General features: G+C 42.4%; 1 protein-coding gene across 1 annotated transcript in view; it reads left to right on the plus strand.

Annotated features, from left to right (window-relative positions):
- NRXN3 (neurexin 3) overlaps nucleotides 1-23,490 on the plus strand; it is a 1,753,959-nt gene that overhangs the window by 722,828 nt on the left and 1,007,641 nt on the right. The window lies entirely within an intron of this gene.

The raw sequence follows: 23,490 nt of genomic DNA on the forward strand, positions 1-23,490 counted from the left end.
GGGGAAGGAGCTTGGCGGTACCACGCTCAGCCATTCAATGTGTGTGCTGCTTCTATAATAGCAAAACAAATGCTCAATGCTATTTTCACTTTTCTCCTATTTTCATAAAACCGAAACCATTTTGGATTTCTTCTAGTTAGTGAAAACAGGTACTATCATAGATCTTTTTTTAAAGGGAAAGTGGCATAGAGTGAACTTTCACAAAGCAGGGGAGACCTGTATCTACGTTCAACTCATGATAAGACGCATACAGCCTCTGTGACACTCCCTACCTCTTATCCTGCTTTTCAGTACATTTTGGTCAAGTTGTCAATCAGCTCAGTATCCATAGGGCTAAACAGATGATGACGTTACTGTGAGAAAGAAGGACATGATTAATAAAAGGAAAGATATACTGCATGGCATTTCTATGAAATGCTAACTAGTATTTCCAGCAGAAATATAGTTTATCAAACCTATTTTGCCATAGTTTGAAAAGCATATTCTTTTCTGCATGTTCACATTTCATTTTATTTCCCAGAGGATTTTTCAGTAACTTGCTATAATAGTATATTGTAAAATAATGACGGGAATAAAAAGTCAAGTCAAGAGTAAAACACTGGACTCTGGCGTAAAGGGTGGTCTGAGAGGTGTGTAAATATTCAGATGTAAAGGAACTACAGATAGTTGTCTTGGTTAAACTTCAACTTTCGGTTTATAAAGTTTTCGGATAGCCAGTTAATAAAAGGAAACATTGTCAGTTCTTATCGTCAGTAAGGAAATTTCATGCCAGGTATTCAAGGAAAACACAATTTTCCTGTTTCACAGCTTGATAATACATTCTACCTGAGCCTTTCCTGATGAATAAAGACTTCCTCCACATGCATACCATGAGCTGTTTAGTTTCACGTGGCTCCTCCTTGTCTTGTCCTTTGGCAAAAGCTGAGAGTATGATACTGAGGCATTATTCAAGGAAATCAAATCTAGAAGGAATGGAAAACCCATAGTCAAAAGATATTTAGAACTCAGAAGGCTATCTCTTCTTCCAACAGTTCCCCATTTACACTTTTCTGCCTGAGATTTTGAATAAATTTGGGCAGAAGGCAATTCAAAATAGGATTATTTGCAGAGTGTTTAATAAGTGTTCTAGGTGGTTTACTGCTGGGTTCATATATTTTAGGAAATGGATGAGAAAATGTAGAGAATAATAGTCTTTTCTGGAAATTAAATATCTGAGCAAGTTTTGTAATTAAAACTCCCTTTTCATATCTATATGAAAGGGAGAAATTAGCTTCCCTGGTGGCTCAGAGGTTAAAGCGTCTGCCTCCAATGTGGGAGACCTGGGTTCGATCCCTGAGTCGGGAAGATCACGTGGAGAAGGAAATGGCAACCCGCTTCAGTACTCTTGCCTGGAGAATCCCATGGAGGGAGGAGCCTGGTAGGCTATAGTCCATGGGGTTGCAAAGAGTCGGATACGACTGAGCAACTTCAGTTTCCTTGTCTCTGCTGTTTAGGTATTCATCACTATTCCTTTATTCATTCTTTCAACAAATATTAACTGAACACCTATTATGCCTTAGAATACTGGGTAGCATTAAATAAGACAGATGTGGTCCCTCCCTCAATAGAGTGTACCTTCTGTGGGGAAGGCAGATGTCAAACAAGACACTACTTATTTAGTTGCAGTTTTGATAAGACAGCTGCAGATTAGAAAACAAGCATGTGAATGACATTCCAGCTCACTACAGCATCTCTATATTATGGAAACAGTGCCTCCAAGATATTAACAGCCTTCTAATCGTTACAGACTTTAATGTTAAGCAGCATGGTGTCCAGTGATAAACAGGACACAGATAAAAATCTGAATTGCTCTCATTTGGGGGTGGGAGCTCTGTATCCTTGAGCTTTTCCTAGACTTGGCCATCCCGGGATCACCTCTTTATGACCCTATAGCACTATTTTGAAACCATTGTTCTAGAAATCTCAGCACTATCTAGCTTTTTCTTGTTCACTGACTCCCTAGCAAATAAGAGGACAAAAGTAAGTTCTGCAGACAGTACCTAAATTGCCCAGTTCCAGCATTGTTACCAGTTCTGTGCTGGACTCTCTGAATGCTTTGTGCACTGACCCAACCCAAGGCAGAAACTCTGGAATTTTTTTTTTTTTTTTTTGATTCCTGCAACCCAACCTGGGCCTTCTTCAGATGCTGTGGTTCCCAGCATTGGTTACTGTTCACCTTCCTTTTCCTACTCAGGTTTCTTAACCACCTGCCTATTAACCCAGCTGCTTTCCAGGTATGGATTGAGGAAGGAAATTAAAAAGGAAGGGAATTGCATCCATCAAGTCAATCAATATATTTTGAGCTCCAAATAGGTGCCAAGCATTGTCTAAAGAGCTTTGAATAAAACAATGAACAACAATAACCAAACCCTCCCTCTTGGATCTTATACTTTAGTGAAGATTATAGACAAAGAGGGCTGAGTACCAAAGAACTGATGCTTTTGAACTGTGGTGTTGTAGAAGACTGTTAAGAGTCCCTTGGATAGCAAGGAGATCAGACCAATCAATCCTAAAGGAAATCAGCCCCAAATATTGATCGGAAGGACTGCTGCTGAATCTCCAATACTTTGGCCACCTAATGCAAAGAGCCGACTCATTAAAAAAGACCCTGATGCTGGGAAAGATTGAAGGCAGGAGGAGAAGGGGATGACAGAGGATGAGATAGTTAGATAGCATCACCTACTCAATGGACATGAATTTGAGCAAACTCTGGGAGACAGTGGAGGACAGAGGAGCTTGGTATGCTGCAGTCCGTGGGGTTGCAAAGAGTTGGACAGGACTTAGTAGCTGAACAACAACAAACAATAAGCCAATACAGAAAGAAATAAGATTGTAAGACACATGGTGATAAACTCTTTGGAGAGAAAAGAACAAGGAAGAACAGGATACAAGAGGGTGGGGGGAGGTAAAGGTTTACTCTTCCAAAGATTGAGGTCAAAGAACGCCTCTCTGAGAAGGTGACATTTGAGCAGACAGGAAGGCGTTGTGATATGGCTGTCTTGGAGAAGAATATTCCAGAGAAAGTAGCAGGTGTGATGCTACTTAACCAGGGGCCTGGCAGGTTTGACAAACGACCAAGGGACCAGTGTAGCTAAAGCTAATTGAGCAAGATGTAGTCAGAAAGGTAGCTGGAAACCAGGTCGGGAATGATCTTGCAGCTATAGTTGAGAGTTTGGCTCCCACCATGAGGGAAGGCTGTGCAGAAGGGGAGCGTGTTCCGACTTTGGTTTTGAAAGGATCACACTAGCTGCTCTGTGGAAAATAGAATGAAGAGGGGAAGGGTAGGTGCAGGGATGTCATTCGGAAGTGGTTGTCAGAAACGAGGGGAGAAATAGAGTGGATGAGGGACAATTTGCTCCAGTGGGTTTCTCGCTTTGTTCCATTTGATAAAAAAATGGAATAATTTAGTGAATGGAGTGTTAGTATAGACAAAAGGAAAAAAGATGTCAGAATGATCTGAGAGAGTAAACAGGTGACGATGTCATAATGGAAGAGGAGATATGAGAAAGAGATGTTTGTCCAAGAGCAGCGTGTAAAAGATGATTTTGAGACACAGCAAGTGTTTTTCTACTGCCAATTGGATATGAAAATGTAAATTAAAGATGTCAGAATGAAAATAGCAGGAAATTTCAAGGATCGAGTTTTCAATTTGAGTTTCAGGTATATGGAGTTCTGGATGGTTTATAAAATACTTCTAATCTATTTTATAACCATATGATTGAAGGCAGGAGGAGAAGGGGATGACAGAAGATGAGATGGTTGGATGGCATCACTGACTCGAGGGACATGAGTTTGACCAAACTCCAGGAGTTGGTGATGGACAGGGAAGCCTGGCGTGTTGCAGTCCATCGGGTCACAGAGTCGGACATGACTGAGAGACTGAACTGAACTGATAACCATGTGAATGTCTGAGCTCCCTTTTCCTCCATCTTTCCTCAAATCCTCCTGTACATGAAACAGAAAAACAACATGAGTTTAGAAGAGTTAGAGAGCACTCAGGGGTCTATTTAGTACCATTTATTGGGCATCATCGAATGTCCACCATGTTAGGAGAAATTTTCTAGATACTGGAGATATAAATATGAGTGAAATGAAATCATTCTCAAGGGAAGCCTATGATTCAATGGGAAGTACATAGAAATAAAGAAATTACACTCTAGTGTGACACATGGAGTGAGTGAGGGAGTGCGTGAAGTCACTCAGTCGTGTCCGACTCTTTGTGACCCTATGGTCTATAGCCTACCATGCTCCTCCATGCATGGGATTCTCCAAGCAAGAGTCTTGGAGTGGGTTGCCATTCCCTTCTCCAGAGGATCTTCCCAATCCAGGGATTGAACCCAGGTCTCCCGCATTGTAGGCAGACGCTTTACCATCTGAGCCACCAGGGAAGTTGCCTACTTCCCTCTGAACTGAACCAAAGAATTTCCCCCTGTGCAGTGTCCTGAAGGGTGAGGAGGAGCACTCGCATTTGAGGGTTCTGGGTGAGAAGGAAGAGGATTCCAGGCAGAAGAAACTTCACATGCAGGGGAACAGAGGGTGAAACCACGGGGCTTATTTAGTGTTTGAAAGCAGAGATGCACAGAACTCAAGAGCCAAGCTATGTCATCGAATGTAGAAAACAGCTCAAACCTTTTGATGACTTTCAGGATGTATTTTTATCATTTTTTTTGAGGGGAGGTGTCCAAATCAGGACAGTTTTGACAGTGAAAGGGAGTGCTTTTAATAATTACACTGAAATAGGTATAAATTAGGACTGTGCTGCAAACCCAGGCATATGGTGGTTGGAATGAGATCTATTTTTCTGCACAAAGTGGTTCATAATTATATGTATTGATGATGGTGCAAGCTAAGTTCTCTGGTTTAGAAAAAAAAAAGTTGTTATAGCGAAAGTAAACCAGAAAAGTAGACAGAGTTTTGATAGGTTGGTAGAGGAGATAACTGCTTTTAGATGGAAAGTCAAGGAAGGCTTTTCCGAGAGGGGTATTTGAGCTAAGATCTGAATGACAAGGAGCCATCCCTAGGGAGATCCACAGCCAGCATGCTCTAGGCAGAGAAAACGGCAAAAGTCCTGTCCTGGGAGTCAGCGTGGCCTGGGAGAGAAAAGCTTTCTGGCCGGAAAATGAACTGTCAGGGGAACTGGGGAGGTGACAAGATCCGAGATGTAGGGAGAGGCTAGTTCACATCGGGCCATGCATGCAGCTTAAGCAACAGAAATTTATTTTGTCAGAGCACTGGAGGCTAGAAATCTGAGAGCAAAATATTGGCAGGGATGGTTTGTTCCGAGCGCCGGAGGGAAGGATTTGCTCCAGACCTCTCTCCTTGGCTTCTCCGTGACTGTCTCTTCTTATTGTTATCATCTTCTCCCGTATGCATCTGTGTGTTCAGATTTCCTCTTCTTTTGAGGACATTGATCATGTTGTATCACACCCTGCCCTAATGATTTTAACTGAGTTACCTCTTTAAAAAACTTTATCTCCAAATATGGTCACATTCTATGATATTGAGAGTTAGGACTTCAACATGTGAATTTTTCAAAGAGAAATAACTCAGTCCATAACACCTTAATAAGTCTGAAAAGAGATGAAGGGAGATTTCATCAGCTGAATAAGGGAGTGTCAACTCAGTTTTAAAAGGAAGATGGGAGAATTCCCTGGCAATCCAGTGGTTAAGACTCTGCACTCCCATTGTATGGGGAATAGGTTCAAGCCCTGGTTGCGAAACTAGGATTCTGCACACCACACAGCATGGCCAAAAATAAATAAATAAAAAATAAAGGGAAGATGGATCAAAAGAGTTAACTTCTCAATTTTCAGTTAGTATAGCAATCATGATGTAAAATAGAAGCTTTGTGTAGAGAATAATATTAAAATTTCTTATGGGAGACAGTATTCAAATCTAGACATCAAGAGTCTGCATAACAAAACATGCCATCTTGAAAGATTGTCCAAATAAGATGTATGGGAGTTCCTGGTGGTGCCAAGGTCTAGAGTAATAAGATCTAGGAATACCCAACAATGACTGTCCTTTGTTCATGGGTGATCAGTGAAACAGAAAGAAGAAGGAAGTACACATGGAGGCAAGTCACCTGCTTGTCCAGACCCAGGTGCTGGAGTGATAAATCACAGACGTGGGAGCATCACCCAACTGAAGTTGAAGGTGAAGTCGCTCAGTCGTGTCCGCCTCTTTGCGACCCCGTGGACTGTAACCCACCAGGCTCCTCCGTCCATGGGATTCTCCAGGCAAGGATACTGGAGTGGGTTGCCATTTCCTTCTCCAGGGGATCTTCCTGACCCAGGGATCGAGACCCAGGTCTCCCACATTGGAGGCAGACGCTTTAACCTCTGAGCCACCAGGGAAGCTATCACCCGACTTGGTGGGGTGATATTTACGTGAGCTGATTTCCTAATGTCTGTTATACAGTTGGTCCAATAGCAGAGCCTAAAAGTCATGGTCATCTTAAAGCGTCTGAAAATTTTCTGATGTATGATTCTACCAAGTATATGTGTGTATATAAGGCTTTCCAGGTGGCGCTTACAGTAAAGAATCTGCCTGCCAGTGCAGGAGACATGAGAGACTAGGGTTTGATCCCTGGGTCGGGAAGATCCTTTGGAGAAGGAAATGGCAGCCCACTCCAGTATCCTTGCCTGGAGAATCCAATGGACAGAGGGTCCTGGCGGGCTACAGTCCATAGGATTGCAAACAGTCGGACATGGCTGAAGCAACTTAGCACAGCGCGGCACATGTGTGTATATATACTCACACACAGATACATATCTATATCTATTTTACTATATATATGTGTGTGTGTGTGTAAATTAACCAGAGAATTTGCTTACTTTAATTTCTCAAAAGAATCTTGAAAGCTACGTTCTGGTCATTCCATGAATCATGAAGTACTGAGGGAAAAACTGCTATTCTAAAAAAAACTTTTGATGAATGTGAGTATGGGTTGGGAGGCGGAAGAACAGATCAGAGATCTTGGACAACAGTAACCATGACATCTTGGCATATAGTGAAGGATATATTGATATCTGTGCCTTAAACGTGAAGGTGTCTGAACCAGTTTAGGGAAAACAAAGACTATTCTGACTGAAGTCTGTTAATGAACTAATGCGCATACACGTCCATAAACACGTTTCTTCTCTCAGAGTTGAGCTGATGCATGCCCTTGCCCTTCTCTTGGTTCCACTTTCTGCTCAGGGTCTCAGTCTGTTTCGGTTCATTAGTGTTTACCCTTTTGAACTTGATGTGTGGGTTGCCCCTTTACTACCTAAGTCCTTCACCAAGAGTACATTCTCTTGTTTCCTTTCTCTGGCTCTGCCTCCTGTGTCATCCCTAAGCCATTCCATGTTCAGCCTTTGTGTCCTGGAGTTCCAGGTCACATCGAGTTATACACTCTCTATCTGAATAGAAGTGGAATCTAGATTAAGTAGAGGAGGTCCTTCTAGAATCTGACTTCCGACAGTATGGTTGGTGGTGGATACGCGCACTGAAAAAGATGGTGTGATTGGAAAACTGATGGTGAAACAGAAGGAAGAAGGAAGCATGTTTTAGCAGCACACAAAAGCCAAAGAGAAAGGTCTGACAGTTCAGCTAAGATCAGAAAAGCTGTCATTCTGAATGGGCTGGCTTTTGAGAAGGCAAAAGGGAATTAAAAACCTAAAACATATGTTTTGAGCAGCTCAGATGGTAAAGAATCTGCCTGCAATGCAGGAGACCATGGGTTCAATCCCTGGGTTGGGAAGTTCCCCTGGAGAAGGGAATGGCTACCTACAGTATTCGGGCCTGGAGAATTCCATGGGCAGAGGAGCCTGGCAGGCTACAGTATGGAGTCACAAAGAGTCAGACATGACTGAGTGACTTTCACACACTTTTGAGCAATAAAAAATGATAAATTGAAGGTTAAACAGATAGATTGAAAAGATGACATGGTAGATAATATAGAGCAGACAATTTATTAGCTATAATTTTCTTTTGAATTCACTGTATGATATGATCTTACCAACAAATATCGAAATGTTACAAACAAGATTTCATGGACTAGGAGGCTTTGGGATAAATGCTAGTGGTGGGGTGCAGGGAACAGAGGGAAAACGCCTGAACAGAAGAATGAGTTAATGCCATGAGGGCAAGAGTAAAGGGCTGGTTCTGGAGGAAGGGTTAGGTATATTGGAAGGAATTATGATAATCAAGGTGGCTGCTAGCTTGGGAGTATGTCTTCTTTCTCTTGTCTCTGAAGAGTCCTCAACTAAGTATTCGCGCTTGGTACAAGATGCGGCTCTCCCTGCTTCCTCCTCCTAAGTTCTTGTTTCCAGTCTAAGGGATACATCTAGTTCGCAGACCATTTACAGAGGCCAAGTGGTAAACTGGCCCAGCCCTAGTCCAGGGTTTGCACCGGGTCTTCCTGGCTCTGGAGTCACCAGCACCCCCTGCTTCAGGGCTTTCTCACGGAGAGTGATTAACAGAGATTTTGGACAAGTTAGGTTTATAGGAGAAACGATGAGTCTAAACCCTGGGGGCATGAGCCAACAGTTGGCCACAACTGAGCGACTAAGCGCAGCACAGCATACGCATAATATCCATTGAGGGGAAGCATATTAATTCCAGATATAATTTTGCAGACATCTATTGAATTTAGAAATGTAGTCTTCCCCAGCATCTATTATATGAGAAATGCTCCTGTTTCACATCAAATAAAACACAGCAACTGCTAGTTTTTCTTTATTAGAACACTCTCCATTATTAGTATTATTATTTTTTTGTCTATAGGGAATTGAAATAGATGACCTCTAAAGGTCCACCCAGTGCTAATGCCCACGCTTCTGTGTATTACTGATAATTGGCCAACTTCCTGGAAGCCGGGTAATGTTTTTTCAATTCATAACAGCACAGACAGTTTGGAATACAACTGTTGAAGTATGGCACCAAAATAATAACTTATCTTATATCACTCTACCTTAATATTGGCAATTAATTTTAATGTCTATTTTCCAAAGAAGGAGATAAGTTGGTGTTATCAGATTAGACAAGTGAAAAGAATTAGATTTTAGGAAAAAAAAAATGTTTTAAAATATCAACTGGGCATTTCAGCTGAGGTGGGATAAAATAATTCCCGTGAATTTTGCTAGATGGAAATCATAAATGACAACCCCCCGTTCCTTCTGTTCTCATCACAGTAAGCTAATGCTTTAGTGTTTACTGCTTTTATGTGTCATTTGATTTCCACATGGGTTTTTTTCTAATGTATGATTTTCATGTTTGACAAATGAGCAAACAGATGTTAGAGAGGTTAGTGACCTGTTCAGGATCATATATGTGAACGCATGTCAAACATCTGTGTGGGAAAAGAAAATATAACTTTTCTGACCTTATGCTTATATTGCTCATTAGAGTATTTTACGGTGAAGGCAATGGCACCCTACTCCAGCACTCTTGCCTGGAAAATCCCATGGACGGAGGAGCCTGGTGGGCCACAGTCCATGGGGTCGCTAAGAGTCGGACACGACTGAGTGACTTCACTTTCACTTTTCACTTTCATGCATTAGAGAAGGAAATAGCAACCCACTCCAGTGTTCTTGCCTGGAGAATCCCACGGACGGGGGAGCCTCATGGGCTGCGGTCTATGGGGTCATACAGAGTCAGACACGACTGAAGTGACTTAGCAGCAGCAGCAGAGTATTTTAAAAAATCAAACTATTATTCATGTGTATTACATAAGTTGAATTTGGAGTTTTCAGTTTTAACTCTGTTAATAGTAATGATGATAATAATTTATTTTGTTAAGCACTATATTTTAATCACAATATGCTAAGCCTTCCACATTCACCCTTTAATTTACTCAGCTGGAATGCCTGCCATTCTCTGAAAATGTCAGTGTTCAGTTATTGGCAGTATAGCATTCAACTTTTTAAGTGAGGGTGTGCAGAAGTGGGAAATGTTCTGTATCAGGATGGGCTAGGATCTTCCATAATCACAAACAACGAGCAAGTCTTAAAACCACAAAATGGATTTCTCATTCATATTGCATCTCCACCTCTGCAGTACAGAGAACTGTCCCACGTCTTTACTTCGGGACCAAGGCTGACAGGGTAGCACCATCTAGAACATGACTGACCACCATGAGAAAGGGAAAGAGTGGTGAGTCATGCATTGGTCCCTAACACCTCTGCTCGGAGGTGATGCTAGCTCTTAGGACCAAAGCAAGTCACATAACTATACCAGGTATCAAGGAAGTACAGAGTGCAATCTTATCACATGCTCAAAGGTACTAGACATATTTGAGAGGGCAGTAGGATAACAAGACAGACAGCCCTTGTCATTTCTAGAATCACCTTCTTTACAAGAAACAGGCATTTACTTTTTCCTTCTTTAGAATGTCTTTTCCCACTCAACACTGAGGGCCCACTATGGACAGAAAAAAACACAGCAGAGTGTCAAGGCATACAAGAAAAAATAGATTCTTGCTCCATTGTTCTTAACTTGAAACTGCAGTTTTGTTTCTAAAAGGGCATAGATTCAATTTTACTTACTCAGTCAGTCATTTGTTCAACAAGTAAATATTGATCATCATTGTGGTTTTTTTTTTTTTTTTTCTGATGACAGCCAATTTTCCAGTTCTTCAACACCACCTGGTTGTCCAATAATTTTATTCAATTCTGACAATACCCGAAATGGGTGCAGACCCCATAGGGCTCAGTCCCTCAAGACAACCCCACTCCTGCCTTTAGACAGCAGCTGCCTAATGGGGTATCTAGACTACTCATGCGTCTGCCTAGTCAACTTCACAGTGGAGGATCCCATGATCCTCCTGCTTGGGTTCAGTAATTTGCTAGAACTCCAAACAGATACTTCACTTGGTGGTTTTTGGTTTATGTTAAAGGATTCAATTCAGGGACAGCCAAATGGAAGAGATGCAGACGGCAAGGATGTGGGGGGAGGGTGCAGAGCTTCTGTTCTCTCTTGGAGCATGGCACCCTCCTTGCACGTTGCTGTGGTCTCCCACCCAGATGCTCCTATCATTTGGGGGTTTATTGGGGTACCCTTATATTACATGATCTATTGAATTATTGGCCATTGGTGATGAAATTCAATCTCTAGCCCATCTTCCCAGTCTGAAGGTTGGAGGTAGAACTGAGAATTCTAACAATTGTAATCTAACGATTTTCTGGCAACCAGCCTCCATTCTGAAGCTCTCTAGCCCCACCCCCATGGGTCATTTCATTAGCATACAAAACAAACAATAAATTCTGAAGGTTTTGAGTATTCTATGCTGGGCACCTGAGTGAAAGACCATATATCTGTCTTTTTGTTTGTTTGTAGCACAAACACCTACATGCCAAGCTGGGTGCACTGGGGATACCGTGATGAATGGAGTAGGAAGTTTCTGTCCTCCTGGACTTAAAGTCAGGCAAACTCACGGAAGAGAAGATCAGCCTAGAGAAGCATTAGTGAAAGCTGACAACAGATAAATAAAACATGACCTCTATTCTCAGAAGCAATTACCTCCATATGTGAGTAAGGAGTAAGCTGGGAGCAGGGAGGAAATGCTGGCTGTGGGATGGTGATGAAAACTGGAGAAGCTCACACTGAATTTCTTATGACCTGAATCACTTTTAATCCCATCTGTTAGATGTGGTCTAAGGTTGGCACATTTCTCTTATCAAAGCACAGACACACACCAGATGGAGAGGCCAGGAAAGTGTAGGCAAATAGAGACGATGCTTTTAACTGCTATCCCAGGGTGTATTCTAGGTTGTATAGTTCACGCAGAATAACACATGCCTGGGCAAATGCACACGTGGATTAACGAGCACATAAATGGATACGTTCTTTTAAAATATGAACCAGTAGATTATTGCATGTAAGCTAGTTATATGTAGAGCTATGTTAGAGTGCTTACATTTCTTTCTTTGGATTTTTTATGATTGTTTTTGATGTGGACCATTTTTAGAGTCTTTATTGAATTTGTTACAGTATTAACTGCTGTTTTGTTTGTTTGTTTGTTTTTTGGCCACAAGGCTTGTGGGATCTTTGCTACCCACCAGGGATTGAACCCATACCTTCTGCATTGAAAGGTGAAGTCTTAACCACTGGACTGCCAGGGAAGTCCGGTTTCTTTGAATTTTGAGTTTAGGAGATTTGCAGTATAAATTCTTACAGATATCTGAAAAACTTCCTGTGAGACCCACTCAAAACAATAATTCCTGGATAAGACATGCTTTTCAGAATGTTCACGTCTTGTTACTTTTGTCCTGGTTCATCACATCTCTAAATAGGAAGTTACTTATTTAGCTCTGCTGAAGTTGTAAGCCTGATTGTTTTATTGAAATTGATCTGCTGCTGCTAAGTCGCTTCAGTCGTGTCCGACTCTGTGCGACCCCAGAGACAGCACTTCACCAGGTTCCACCGTCCCTGGGATTCTCCAGGCAAGAACACTGGAGTGGGTTGCCATTTGCTTCTCCAATGCATGAAAGTGAAAAGGGAAAGTGAAGTCACTGAGTCGTGTCCAACTCTCAGCGACCCCATGGACTGCAGCCCACCAGGCTCCTCCATCCACGGGATTTTCCACGCAAGAATATTGGAGTTGGGTGCCATTGCCTTCTCCGGAAATTGATCTACTCACAGTTAATTTTCCCCTATGACCACACATGTAAAAACACGGAGGTTTCCTTTTCACTCGAGAAGGGTGTGTGCATATAGGATATTTCACTGCCTTTTCAGGCTTTTTTACACCTTTTGAGTGAACCTTTCCCTCATAGCTCAGTTGGTAAAGAATCCACCTGCAATGCAGGAGACCCCAGTTCGATTCCTGGGTCAGGAAGATCCCCTGGAGAAGGGCTAGGCTACCTACTCCAGTATTCTTGGACTTCTGTTGGGACTCAGCTGGTAAAGAATCTGCCTGCAATGTGGGAGACCTGGGTTCAATCCCTGAGTTGGGAAGATCCCTTGGAGAAGGGGAAGGCTACCTACTCCAGTATTCTGGCCTGGAGAATTCCATGGACTGTACAGTTTATGAGGTCAAAAAGAGTCGGACATGACTGAACAACTTTCACTTCACTTCACTTCACTTCCCTCTTATAAAAATATCAGTGGTCATAATGAAGTTGACTCTAATTGAGTCAAACTTGTGAGTAAAACAAGGTGCTCTAATCTCTGGTTTAAACATTTTGAATTTTCCAGAATATAATTAGGTATACAACCTATGTCACATACAACATACAATCTATGTTGAGTTATGACTTTTCAAATACTGCCTCCATTTTTGAGGCCAAGATCACGAAACCAAAAAAAAAAAAAAAAAAAAGACAAAAAAGAAGCAAGCATAGTGCATTGGATGGCTATGTTTCAGATCAAGTTCACGCTGTTCATGGGCCTTCAGCCAATTTAGATGCAGCTGGTGGAGCAGCTTTGAATATATTCTGTTACAATTCAGCTGGCTTCTTCAGTTAATAATCATGTTCTCTGCCATCTTTCACATAAATGGGAGTTTTGCCAACACTGTCCACAGCCCCCTTCCCTGCAGGCTTTCACTGATTGGCGCCCTCATCTTGTAGTCAGGGAAATGGGGCGAAGCGCGTGGAGTTGCCCACGGTTGTGGAAGAGTGAGGTCAGTGCTGACTTCCGCACAGGATGGGCTGAGCTGGGCCGCACTGGCTCTCTCAGGTGTGATTGTGTGACTTTAAAAAGCATTTTTAAGCTGAATGTGTTGGCTTTTTACTAATACTGGAATAAGAGTTTAAATCTAGTCACTTTACTCCGAGGTGAAAATCCTCATAGACACGTATAAGGGATCTTTTTTTTTTCCTTTGGGTAATGAATTTATTATAGAGTCTCAGCTCTTTGAGGAATATACATGTTATGATTTTATTCTGTCTTTTTTACAGGAGTCTCTTTCAACCATACTGTGTCCAGTATTCACTTATATTACTTTAGCTCCATCTTGAGTAGTTTCCACAATTTCTCACTTATTTCATCTATTAAAATTTAGTCCAGTACAGTCTGTGTTCATGTCTTTCCTGATGTAAAGCTCCCTTCACCTCTCATAAATTAGACTTGTGACTTAGAGATGACTCGATTTCAAAGTCAAACTTCTCATGTATGCAGTGCCGTAAACTCAAAGAGGTCTCTGTACACAATCTGAGGTTTTATACTGCTTATGAAAGACACCTCAGTCTTACTCGGCTTGAACCTTCTCCATACACTGTGATTGCGGTGATCTCTGCCTCAGTGGTATGTCTGTTTTTACAGAGTCAGGTTGGTCTTGACCGCTCTTCCTCTGCAGAACCCCTGAGAAGGGTCAGTCTTGTTGACCCTGAGCCCTGCTACAAGTGTGCCAGCACCTTCTCCTGATTGGGTGTACTGGGTTGCTTGACCTAGTGACTCTCAAGGGCATTTTTCTCCTCTTGTCTTCACACTCCTTAGAGTAGAAATACAGGAACTATTGAGGGTCTCTCTGGGACCCTCAAAGTCCCTGAGGAATTGGGATGGATATGCCTCATCCTTTGGACCTCAGGCTTGGCCTCTCCAAGCTCCACTGGCACAATTTACTATGGATACCTCAAATCTTTTAAAATTTCTAGACTGGAAATAAACTTCAGTCATAAATTTCACATTTCACTCTGTATTCCCGGGGACAAATGCTGAGCTCTTTAAGAAGCCTCCTATTATAGCTATTCCATATCCTAGACAGCATATTAAAAAGCAGAGACTATTTTGCCAACAAAGGTCCATCTAGTCAAAGCTATGGTTTTTCCAGTAGTCATGTAAGGATGTGAGAGTTGGACTATAAAGCAAGCTGAGCCCAAAGAATTGATGCTTTTGAACTGTGGTGTTGGAGAAGACTCTTGAAAGTCCCTTGTACAGCAAGGAGATCCAACCAGTCCATCCTAAAGGAAATCAATCCTGAATATTCATTGGAAGGACTGATGCTGAAGCTGAAACTCCAATACTTTGGCCACCTGATGTGAAGAACTGACTCATTGAAAAAGACCCTGATGCTGGGAAGGATTGAAGGCATGAGGAGAAAAGGGTGACAGAGGATGAGATGGTTGGATGGTATCACTGACGTGATGGACATGGGTTTGAGTAAGCTCCGAGAGTTGGTGATGGACAGGGAGGCCTGGCGTGCTGCAGGCCATGGGCTCACAAAGAGTCGGACGTGACTGAGTGACTGAACTGAACTGATGGCTATTCCAGGGGTAGCAATGGGTACGGTTGCAGGGCCCAGCCAAGTGTTTTGTCAGGGGATGGGGTAAAGATGATTCCTCCATGAGTGACTGGAATTGGAGACTGCCACTGCTCCTTACTGAAGCCAAGTGTTAATTGGGAAAATGAAGGAAAAGACCTCTCTTCATGAAAGCCACATCCCCAAAAAAGTCCAGTTCCCTTCCATGCTTCTCCAGTCTGGCATTTTAGAATAGCTGGATAGACTCTGTCACCTTCCAGTAAGGCCTGGCTGTGGGAGGGGTACATCTCCAATTCGTAGCAGTTTATTGGTGGTCCTTGGGCTTTTCAGATGGTGCAGTGGTAAACAATCCACCTACCAGTGCAGGAGATGCAAGAGATGTGGGTTTGATCCCTGGCTTGGGACAGTCTTCTGAAGTAGGAAATGATGGTCCACTCCAGTATTCTTACCTGGAAAATTCCATGGTCAGAGGAGCCTGGCAGGCACATCTGAGCACCTGAGCGTGCGCGCATATTGGTGGCACTGTCTGAGTGTTGGGTGTAATCCTCAGATGTCAGAGACGTTCTCACTTAGCATCCTGTTAGATATTTTTTTGGTTATACATCTCTGTTCTCAGACGAGCAACAGAAAGAAAACAAAAAGAGACAGAATCCATTTTTAGATTTCCTGTTCTTGATGTCCAATATGGCAGTCTGTTTTCTGAGGAGCTGTTTTTAAATTTGAATACATTTGATACGCTACAAGTATCAGCATAAAAATGACAGGGGGTGTTAGCACATTCCATTCTGATCTTCTTTTAAAGCTTGTGAATGATTTTCATGGTTTTAACCTTTTAGTGGCATCCCCTGGAGGCTAAGATTTCACCTGGAGAGAAAGACTTTGATGTGCTATTTTGAATATAATGAACAGCTTCTTAAAGATTGCATTGGTTATTCAATACTCCTGCCCCACAAATGAGAAGAGAATGAGGAAATAAATTCCAAGCGATGGAAGGACATCCCAGATCTTTGGTGGAGTTCTTGCTCTGCCATGTTTCCTAACCTTAGGTATTTGATTTGTGAATGCAGCCGATAGTAGGTAATGTCTGTTGAGCATATATTATATACCAGATACTGTGATAAGGGTATTATAAGCTCTGTGTTGCTCAGTGGTCATTGCAGTCTCATGCAGGCGGGGCCTCAGATGGAAACACTGCTGTAATCTTCCAGTCAGGCTGACATTGGTACCTTATCCCATTCCTTCTCTTTCACCCATTATAATCTATCTAATTGTCCCATACTTCAGCAAGGATATTCTCAGGTATTTTTTTCACATAGATTAAAGTCTTTAATACATATGGGTTTGAGAGCTAACAGTTACCATGGGTTTACTATGTGCCAGTTTTTAAGCTAAGCAATCTATATGCAAATCTTATATAACCCCAAACACTCCTGTAAGTTAAAATGTTATCAGCCTTATTTCAAATCACTAAAGAGAGCATTAGAGACACCCCCAAGCTCACACAGAGACTACAGACACTAGGATTTGAGCCAGGCCTGACTACAGAGCCCAAGGATTTAACCCTTACTTTACCAGCTTCCTTCATGGCCCCTTGTCAGAGCAGAAAGGATATTCCCCATGAACCCAAGTGTGTTCACATGTATATTTCTTCTTCTTCTTGACAACAACAAAACATTCCCTTAGCAGTCTGGTATAAAATTTTCAGCCTATTAATTTTATTAGATTTCCAAAAAAGGTAAAACAGTAACATATTCCATTCTATGGAATCTAAAGATTTGGACTTAAAAATTTTTCAGGCTGAGAATTGAATTTCATGCAATGTCTATAGGTGAAATAGTACTTGTTCAAATTAGAGGCAGCTGGTATGCAAGCCAAAAGTGATTTTCTAGGTCCTAAAGCTTAAACTAAACTGAATCTCAGAAATATGGGGGTTTCTTTTGAATTGAGGAGTTGACAAAATTTTCCACAGAAGTGATTCCTGGTAAGAAAGTGTTTTTCTATTTGAGTTACCAGATCAGCACTTCTTGTTATTGTTTAGTTGCTAAGTTGTGTCTGACTCTTTGCAACCCCAGGGACTGCAGCCCTCCAGGTTTCTCTGTTCATGGGGTTTCCCAGGCAAGAATACTGGAGAGGGTTGCTATCTCCTTCTCCGAGGGATGTTCCCGACCCAGGGATCGAATCCCTGTCTCCTGCATTGCAGGCAGATTCTTTACCGCTGAGCCAACAGGAATGCCCCTATGGAACTCACTGTTAATTTGTCTCTTCAATGCTAAAATTCTCAATAAAGGTTATTAGATATTTTAAAGTATCTTTAGCTTTAAAAATGGATGCTAGCAGGACAAAAGAAATCTTTCACAAAAATGATTTTTGAATTAGCTTTGTACTAATAAGTCTGTATTTTCACAATTAAATGAATATAATGAAAGTGAAAGAGGAGAGTTAAAAAGTTGGCTTAAAGCTCAACATTCAGAAAACAAAGATCATGGCATCTGGTCCCATCACTTCATGGGAAATAGATGGGGAAACAGTGTCAGACTTCATTTTTGGGGGCTCCAAAATCACTGAAGATGGTGATGGCAGCCATGAAATTAAAAGATGCTTACTCCTTGGAAGGAATAGATAGCATATTAAAAAGCAGAGACATTACTTGGCCTACAAAGGTCCGTCTAGTCAAGGCTATGGTTTTTCCAGTAGTCATGTATGGATGTGAGAATTGGACTGTGAAGAAAGCTGAGCGCCGAAGAATTGATGCTTTTGAATGGTGGTGTTGGAGAAGACTCTTGAGAGTCCCTTGGACTGCAGGGAGATCCAACCAGTCTATTCTAAAGGAGATCAGTCCTGGGTGTTAATTGGAAGAACTGATGCTAAAGCTGAAACTCCAATAGTTTCGCCACCTCATGTGAAGAGTTGACTCATTGGAAAAGACTCTGATGCTGGGAGGGATTGGGGGCAGGAGAAGAAAGGAACGACAGAGGATGAGATGGCTGGATGGCATCACTGACTCGATGGACGTGAGTCTGAGTGAACTCCGGGAGATGGTGATGGACAGGGAGGCCCGGCGTGCTGCGGTTCATGGGGTCGCAAAGAGTCAGACACGACTGAGCGACTGAACTGAGCTGACAATGACTATAATATATTGCATGGCGTATTATTTCCCGTCTGCAGTCAAGGCTGAACTGTGCATATGCATGTGATTTTTTACATTCGTGTTCATAGTGACTTTCGGAACATTCTAGCATTCTCTCTCAGTCTCTGGTAAACTGAAGCCATGTCCTTTTGTGATTTCTGCGCATGCCATCTTCGGGGTTCTGTAGCGTTTCCGGTGCCCAGTTTTCGAGGTAAATTTCCTTCTCGGTGCAGACCCAGCCTTTCTCGTCAGGTGAACGCAGCAGTCCTGCGGACTTGCCCTTGAGGTTTGAGGAACATGTTTCTGATTTTTCTTGTGACTTATTGCAGAGAAACAGAAGCTCCTTGCTTAAAAAGTTGCAGAGCTGAGCCTGAGGCATTCACAAAAATGAACCATTGGCCAAGCCTCATCTTTTTTAATTCGAATAGCAGCCATCAGCAAACAAGACTCTTGGCATTTACCTTCAGATTTTGGTGGAGAGATAAGTGTGTTTACAGTCAGTTGGCTCATACGTGTTTATTGGTGGATCTCTTAGGTTGTCTTTTAAATGGGGAAAGTTTCCAGCAAAGTCTGATAACACCCCCACAAAATGAGAAAGTCTTTCTAGAAATAAATAAGTTATTAAGGTACTAATAGCGTTTAAAAGAAGAAAATCTATGACATGAAGTCAGTTTCTCTAGTAGCTTCTAGGGAGAAGGTGTGTGCCCAGAGGTGGATTGATGCATTGGACCATTGAGAACATTTATTGTGTACCCCTTGAACACACACTACTGTAGGAAGGAAACAAAACTCAACTTTAACCCTGTAGGTACTTAACTGGTGGAGAATGATTGAAACTCTACCCCCCCACTCCGATACATACAAACAGAAAAATGATTTATACATGTGCAACACTGGGAAAATAAAGCAATGTGAAAACATAGTAGTTACATATGATGGTTTGGCTCTTTTACTCCTGTTTTAGAGCACTGTCTTTGCCAAACCCCACCCAAGTGAACACAGGTCAGTTTCTCTGAAAAGAACATGCTAGTAATAGTTGAGACAGGGACTTGGTAACATCCTGAGAGACAACCTTAATTTGACATCAGTACTCAGATATCCTCACTGAAGCAGGATGTACCAGTTAGATGACTCACAGCTTCCATCTTGAACCTTCCGTAGATGCTAAGTAGGAGGCTGGTCCTTGGTAAAGGCCTCCAAAGACTGAACTCCAGTACCACTGTTACCAGGCTTCCCTGGTGGCTCAGCTGGTAAAGAATCTGCCTGCAGTGCAGGAGACCTGGGTTCGATCCCTGGGTTGGGAAGATCCCCTGGAGAAAGGAATGGCTACCCGCTCCAGTATGTTTGCCTGGAGAATCTTTGGACAGAGGAGCCTGGAGGTCTGCAGTCCATAGGGGTGCAAAGAGTTGGACACAACTGAGCGACTGACACTTTCATTTTCACCACTATTACTAGCACAAGCTCCTTTATTTACTAGCTGTGTGTCCTTGAGGAAGTGATATATACTCCATTTCTTATCTATTCAAAGAAGATAATAGTCACTGTTTGGTGGGGAGGCTAACTGGATAATTTTATTTTGTAAACATAAATCATATTATGCATGTTTTATTTACACAGGGGGTGTTAAATGCATGTTTAAAATTGCAGTTATTATAATTGGTAAAATTTCCCTGTATAGTTGAGGAAATAGGCTTGGAAGGGTTAAGTGACTTTCTCCAGATCACAGAGTTAGTAGGTAGAAAAGCACAAATTTGAACCCAGCTTTTTCTGACTCCATATTGGATATCTCTCTATTGGGTCATCATTTGTATCTGTTGAAAGTGTATTTTCTGAGTTCTGACCTTGTAAATATTCCCTTGAACTCTAATCTACTGGACTCAGTCCCTTTCCTTGTGGCATCTACATTCCAGCTGCATCTATAGCTGCTTCTCCCTGTACCACGCGGTCCCTGGCATTGAGGACAGGGTCACTGAGACCCCACCGTGCTCCAGGCCAGTCCATAACTTGGAGAAAGTATGGCTGGCCCAGGCTGACATTGTTGAGAGGACAATTCCTAAGAGCAGGATTGGCTGGATGTCCTGGCAATTTGAGAGGCAGTGACAGTGATGAGCACCAGCTGAGTGGAGTGCTGGGGTAGGTCATGCCAACCATGGATGGAAGAACCCTGGCCCCTTCTGCAGATATCGTCCTGCACAGCACCCACCGTGACTTAGTATAGTGCTAAGAATCTCTGGGATTCGATCTCAGTCTCTGCTGCTTATAAATTAAATGGTCTTGTGTAGGTTTTGTTAAGCTCTCCATGCCTCAGTTTCGTCGCCTGCAAGATCAGGATCATGATAGTACTGATCTCATAGGAAGTTCATAGGCAGGACTGCTTAGCACACAGAAAGTACTCAGTTAACACCAGGAGTTAACGTTAATATATGTGCAGAACGGTGTCATCTCATTTCATCCTTCCTTCATGCCTGGGACATAGATGCTTAATATTTCTGAAGAACCAAGTTTGCAAAGCTAGTAACTACCCAAACAATAAGAGTTGAATGTAAACCATCTAACTGAACCTGTGCTTTATTCCCTGTGCTGAACCCTCCCTTGAGTAGCTGGAAGAGTCTGGGCTTGTGTCTAGAAAACAAAAATATGAATTCAGTCAATTTCTAGGTCCACAAGACTTTCTTCAGTGTCAAATGTTCTAAAAGAGATATATCAATCAAGTGCCTTGGGACTTGGGTGGGAAATAGTGAACAGCCAAATATCTCTCTTTGTAGACTGGGGACAAAATTAAAGAAATCGCCAACCGAGTCGTGAAGTAGATGGTGAGAAGTTCACGGTTTTTAGATTCCGGAGAGAATTCCAGCTCAAATCACGCATTAGGTTTTACCATCTGGGTGGCCTGGGCTGCAGCTGATAAATATATTAACCTCTGAGCCTCAGTATTATAAACTGGAAAAAAGGGGAGAAAAAGAGGGAGAGGAGATGGGGGTGGTATTGGTGGATTGATTGTCATTGTCATTGACTGTGCAGAAATCAGACCCTGAGAGACACTTGATCACTACAGTATAGTGTGCAGGGCCAGGGTCTGTTTCCACCCTCTTCCCACGGATAACAAAGAGAAGCCTGCCTTCATTTGGTGGAGGAAAGCAGTCTAGACTCTAGAGGGTCGGAACATTATCAGCAGAACTACAGAGGTAGGAATCATAGCTGTGGTTGGAAATTGCAAATAACACCAACCTATGCAAATACAGATCACATGGTTGACACAATCTGTGTTTAAAGAAGAGAAGTAAGGTGAAAATGGCAAGGAAGGTAGCTTTCATACTCTGCATGTTCTTCTGAAAAGATTTATTGCCTGTAGGGTCCACTGACAGCCTTTGAGAGAGGAAATAACAAGTTAGACACTGGGTTGAAGGGAGGGTGATGAATCTTCCATATCTGGGGCAGACTGATAATGGACACAAGGGACAGGAATATGGAAGGAGGCAAAAATAAAGAGAACTCTGGGGACCATGTGATTAAGGGTAAATTAGAGCAGTGGCCCTGATAATAAAAAGAAAAAAAAAATCAAGTAGCACAGGTGGTTAGCTAATCAGTTAGCTAATGCTGGGAGGAAAGAACTTTAAAGACAACCTAACTTTATGATTCAGAAGTTTGAAAGCTCTCTTCTAAAGCTTTCCAATACAGTAGTCATGTCTGTAAGAATCTGCCCGAGGAAACCAGGTTTCTTTGGGGAAAGGGCACAGTATCGTTTGAAGGAAGATTGTGTGTGTGCTCAGTCACATCTGAATCTTTGTGACCCCATGGTAGCCCGCCGGGCTCCTCTCTCCATGGAATTTTCCAGACAAGAATACTGGAGTGGGTTGCCATTTCCTACTCCATGGAATCTTCCTGACCCATGATTGAACCCATATCTCCTGTGTTGGCAGGCAACACATGGGAAGCCTAAAAGATTCGGTAATCCGTAACGTTTCTATTCGACTTAATAGAAATTAAGAAACTAAGTCAGCTATCAACCTAATTCTTTCCCTTCCCTGTTTCCCTGCCTCACTTCCTCCCCCTGCTTTCCCCATCCCCCTTCCAAATAAACCATCTGCACCCAAATCCTTGTGTTAGGGTCTACTTTTAGTAAGACCCCCCAGATCTGCTTTTAGGTGGAACCCCAGGTGAAGACAAGTATAGATTTTAGAGCAGGCCTGCCTTGTGGCCAGTTCTGCCCCTCTTAACTACAGTTTCAAGGAAATTAGACATCTTGTTGCTTCAATCCTCTCATTTCTAGAATGGGTATAGAGATAATAACTAAGTTAAGCTTCTGTGAAACTTTACTGAAATAATTCCTTTCAAGTGCTTAGTATGACATTATAAGTTTTCAATAAAATTAGCCTTAGTTGTTGTTATTATTATTATTATTGATGTTGGCTTACTTCCCATCATCTCTAAATAGATGGAGTGAACAGCTGTAGACAACTACAAGTCTTAACAAATTCTGGAAGCTCTCTCACATCTGTGCAAACTTCTGGAGCTTGAAAGTCTTCTAGTTTCTGCTGTGTGATGAGTTAGACTCATGCTGGTGCAGGAGATGTGCAGGCTTTAGAAAAGGACCAAGCCAGTGGGGTGAAAGGCCAGGCTTCCTGCAATTCAGGGACCAGTCCGGTGTTGCTGAGTGAAAGCCTCGTGAGGCACAAGTGAAAGGGGTTGACAATGAGACCCATGTCCAGGGCACACCAGAGAGATGGGTGCGTTCCAGAGCTTTGCTAAAATGTTGACGAGTTCAGTCAGCAGCACCTCTGTCTAAGTGTCACATGGTCTGTTAACAAGGAGTGTTTTAACTACCTTCCCCTGAGTGCCTCTCATGTCCCGGGCATTCTGTTTGCTACCCTGTGATTAAGACAAATGTGACCTGGTTCCTGGTTTCAAGTACGGTCAGGGAGATAGACAGATAAGCAGATAAATTACAACACAGAGTGCCATGGCCGTAGTGAGAAGGGAAAAGAGTTTATTTAGGCTAAGACAGGGAAGAAGGAAGTAAGGAGACCTTTGATATACTTTACTGTGCATGGGAAACAGCCTGGCAGATGAGGAGCTGAAGCTCAAAGGACAAGTGCAGGTTAACTAAGGCCACGCTGCTGCATTTGAGCCAAAGGTGTCC

This window comes from Budorcas taxicolor, chromosome 10 (assembly GCF_023091745.1).
Source record: "Budorcas taxicolor isolate Tak-1 chromosome 10, Takin1.1, whole genome shotgun sequence".
Classification (NCBI taxonomy): domain Eukaryota; kingdom Metazoa; phylum Chordata; class Mammalia; order Artiodactyla; family Bovidae; genus Budorcas; species Budorcas taxicolor.